The sequence below is a fragment of the Alligator sinensis genome, unplaced genomic scaffold, assembly GCF_000455745.1.
Source record: "Alligator sinensis unplaced genomic scaffold, ASM45574v1 scaffold127_1, whole genome shotgun sequence".
Lineage (NCBI taxonomy): Eukaryota > Metazoa > Chordata > Crocodylia > Alligatoridae > Alligator > Alligator sinensis.
Window position 1 is genome coordinate 49,857 of NW_005842532.1, and position 4,761 is coordinate 54,617.

The window sequence follows — 4,761 nt, forward strand, 5'->3', positions numbered from 1 at the left end:
AAGAAAAGCAGCTAGAACAGTGAACACCATTATGACTCATACTCAACTGAATTCATTAAAAAAATATTTTTTATTGATTAGAGAAAAATGTCTGCAATAAAAATTAGCTAGAATGCTATTAGCAACCCTGTACTAGCTGTGTATTTAGATGCTGTAATTCTCTGTTACTGCAGAGGATCAGAAAAAAGTCCATTGCATCCTGTAAGGCATCACTGGGGTTTTGTGACTAAAGACAATGACAAAGAGCCAGGACCGCAGGTAAGGCTGCTGGGGCCAGCAAAGGTGCTGGCCCCAGACTCCCCTACCGCACCCAGGACAACTGGCCCTGCACCAACCCCACATGCAGGGGCTTGCACTGAAGTAAAGCAAGTCAGCTAGTCCAACTCCCTGTCTGAGGAAGGATCATCCCTATCCAAACCACCCTATACAAATCCATTGTCTGAGCTATTAGGAAAACTACACAGTGAACCCTGACACAACCACAAGACATAACACCTTAATCTGCCACAGATAAAGCAGGGGAATTATGCCACCTAACATCCTGCTGCTACAAAGTTACTGAAATATGCTTGAGAAATTCAAGGAAGAGGACCAAGCCCCCTGCTACAGAGGAAGGCAAGAATTCCTAAAATCTATACCAATCTGACCACAATGTAAAATTCCTTCCTGACCCCAAACATGGCAATCAGTTGAATTAGGGGAGCAAAGCCCACTAGCTAGGAACCTCCATGTTTAAGTCCCAGAAAGAGCACTGGCATACCTCTGTCAAAATCCCCAGCCTTGGCTGTGGCCAACACCCAATGCTTCTGAGGATCATGACCCCCCCGCCCCCCCAAAAAACCCAAACCCCACCCAAAAAAAATTTCCTCTTCACCTCCCACAAAGAGCTGGAATCCTTTGGCTATGTGTAGGAAAGGTAGAGTTCATTCCTAAGTTACTAAAGATACATTAATTATGAAATCAGCAATAACAAGAATTATCTATTCTGCTCTTTGCACAAGACAACCACAGGATATTATTTCCAGCTGGAATGTCCTACAGCTACAGCTAAGTGAAGTGGTTACTGAAGCATTATATTGTGTTAAACCATCTAGAAAAGAAGAATCTTAAGAGTATACTTGGACTATCAGCCTTCAGCTCTGCAAATGTTTATTGATTATATAGTATCCTTAAAGGTACAAGGGACAAAAAAAATCTAATAGAAATAACTAAAGAGTTCAACTACTCATATCTAAATGGGTCAAATACTACAATGGGATAAGTTTAGCCAAAAAAATTTCTTGGTACCGTAACTGATTGGATTTTGAAACAGCTAGTTCTAGAGCACAGAAAAGGAGAGCCAATTCTTGATGTAATCATAAATACTATGCAAGATGTAGTTCAGGATGCAGGACCATGACAATATACTGTATTTACTCAAATACAGGATGCAGTTTTTTCCCCCAGTTGGCATAGGAGAAAAAGCTCCTGGTTTTATAATTGCAGACAAAGATATCTCACTAAATACATTGTCTATCATTATCTGTCATTAAACCAAAACCGCATGTGCTCAGCAGTGAAAACCAACTATGAAGGTGATTGAATGCAGCGAACACTGAGAACATGATTGTAAAATACATAGCCTATGTTGGGCAAACATGCTGATGGGAACCCTTTTGGGGGTGGGGGTGGGGGCATCCTATGTGCAAGCCCTAGGCCCAGAAGCCTGGGAGCTCAGATATCCTCTAGTCTTGCTTGATCCTAGCCAAAAGGCCAAGGGGCAGCTAGGGTCAAAGCATGAAACCAGTCCCCCATTGCCTTTTTTATGTTTGTGTGTGTGTGGCCCTTAAAAAAAAAAAAAGGCAAATATTCCCCCTGCAAGGAGCTGGCACTGGGCCTTAAGGCACTGCAACACCAGCCAGCACCAGGCGGTCCAGAGCCCACCCAACACCCTCCCCCTAGCAACAAAATTACTACATTTGATATAGTGATGGGAAGCCACCACAAATATAGGTTAGTGCAACCCATCTGAATATGGTAGTGCCCATTAAGCCCAGTCTTCCTCAACACTAAGTCTTTTTCAAGTTACGGTGAGCCACAACATTGCATACATTTTGACTATGCATACATTTTTACTTCCTCTTCACTTCCACAGCTGAGTAGCATATTTGTTTCCCATTTCCAAATAATCCTGTTTCTTCACCAGCCTTAAATGCCTGGAAAACATTACCACATGGTGTCCCAAACAGTTCACTCAAAATACTTCTCTTGCCTCCTCTTTCAGTCTGATGCACATAAGTGTGGCTCTTCCCTCCATGACATGAAGCCAGACAAGCTTGCCCTGCACCTCATCTGCATATAAATTTTCGAAAGATCACAGTTCCAGACATGAGTAGGGACTAATTAGCATATGGATACTTTGTAGTGGGGGTATCTGACACACGCGCACGATGGCTAGGGACAGAAATTACACATAAACTGGTTTAAGTCTATAGAAATTGGTTTAAACCTGTAAGAGAACAGAAGCTCATTGCACATAAACCACCTGGTTGAATGTAGTATCAGACTTAACTGATTTAGGTCAAACCAATTTATGAAAACTCTATCCCAGACCCCTTCCTGGTTCAAGTTAAATCAGTCCCCCAGCATCCCAGCATAGGCTGTGTGTTCACTTTCTCTTCCTACTGCCCCTGAGGTCTCCGAGATTTGCAGTCCAGATCCACAGCCAACAGGACTCCGTAGGGTTGTTCCTTTCTGTTCAATGCATGCTTGCTTCAGAGAAAGGACTATTCTTATTCAAGCTTTTATGGATTCAATGCCATTACCTTTTTCCCTGTCCACCTCCTCCTCAGTCTGGCTGCCCCCCACCCAGGAAGACCCTCCAGCTAGCTCTGGGCTTGTGCTTGGCCAAGCCACCTGTGTTTGAGAAGCGGGGGGGACGGGGGGTATCCTTGGAGCTGGTAGCCTGGGAGGTGAGCTCTAGTGCCCCCAGCTTCTGGCTTGAGCCACTGAAGGCATGTGCCTGCATTTCCTGAATCAAAAGTGAATGTCTGTTCGCTTGCTTGCCGGTTCAATCGCTGCAGCTAAGACTATCCTTCAAAGACTGAACTGATTCAGCCTTGGGCTTTTTGACTGTCTGTACTTAGCCATACTGAGCAGTGCTAAGCTGTATGGTCACTACGGCTTTTAGTGCTATTGACTCTGCTGGGACCCAGTCCAATGAATTATATGGAAAATTCTGAGCCTTTTGGCTTTGAACTAATGTTCATAGTGGGAGCATCTACAAGAGATGTTTATTGTGCAGTTGACTAATTAGCTGCACAGTAAATATCTTGGCACCTACATTTGAACATTTGTTAGACTGGACCAAATTAATTTATTCCACAAAATGATAGTACTTGTAAATATTTGTAAGTATATACAAGTATTATCCTGCAGCAGAGTAAAAAAGTCCACGGCAACACATGTGTAGATGCTGCCTGGCTGGCTGAAGCATGAAGGAGCTTCAGTGCAGGGGCTGTCTGCTAGCTAGCCCTGCACTGGAGCTCTCCCAAGCCCCAGCCAGTCCCTCCACAGCACATTGAGCTGGGGAGAGCAGCCTCGGGGTGGCAGCCTGATGCCTGGGGACCCCTGTCAGGCAGGGTTGCTCCTCCTGGGTGCCCCATGTTTCACCTGAATAAATTGCAGAGTTTAGTGCTCCGAAGTTAATTGCTCCTGGGCGCATGTTCAAATGGCGTGCCTGGGAGCAATTAATTCTGAAGCACTAAACTCTGCATTTTATTCATGTTCTGTAATTGCATGTATAGATGTGCCCAGTTTGTACTATATACAAGCTAATGCAGAAACCCTGCTCAGAAGTATGTTTATGGAGCAGCTATGCTAAAACTTGCAGCAGCAGTTTAAAAAAAGGTAACGTGCAAACTTTCTGGATGAACTAAGTGTATGGGTACTATGTGTAAATTGCTACAACCATGTTTAATTGAAAGGTTATTGTTTGCAAATTTGCCCCTCACTTCCTTGTGCTCAGGAAGAGCAGGGTCTGTCAGTAAGGAGAAGGGTAGAGGCAGCCAGGGGAAAAGTAGGGGGGAAGCAGAAAGCAAAGGGTTTACTTGACAGCCCCCCCCCCCCTTGTATTTTCCTTGCTGTAGCAGTAGGAGGGGGACAAATTCAAGGCAAACATCCAATAATTGGACCTGGAAAATTATAACAAATTTATAAATTTTCCAGGTATAGAATCTAATTATTGGGGGGTTGTCTTATAATAAGTCATCTTCTATTTGAGTAAATAAGGTAATCAAAATCAAATCCTCTGCAGAGGAATGGTAACAAAAATGGTAACCTGTTATTACAGGTAGTAAATTAAATGCACAATAACTATTGCACATTAATGTATGTGTAGACGTGTCCTATAAAGAAGTTACAATTTTTGTTTGTTTGTTTTGTATAAGTCACCAAAAAAGATTTTGTTCTGCAACAGAACAACTTTTTTCAGGTAAGAAATATGGGGACAGAGAAACTAAAGAATAAATAATAGAGCTTCTGGAATAAAATAAAAACCAGCACCACCAAGATGCCTCCAGATGGTATGCACCAAAGCATTTTGAAGGAGCTAAGAATGAAGATCCTGAGCAACTAATAAAAAATTGAAGTCTCTCATTGTCAACTACTAAACCAAAGAACTGAAAGGTAAAAGACTTTGTACCTATTTGTGCCTCACTCATCTAAAGACATGAACAGTAGTGTGGCAAAAACTACAGATAACAATTATCTGACATAACAAAA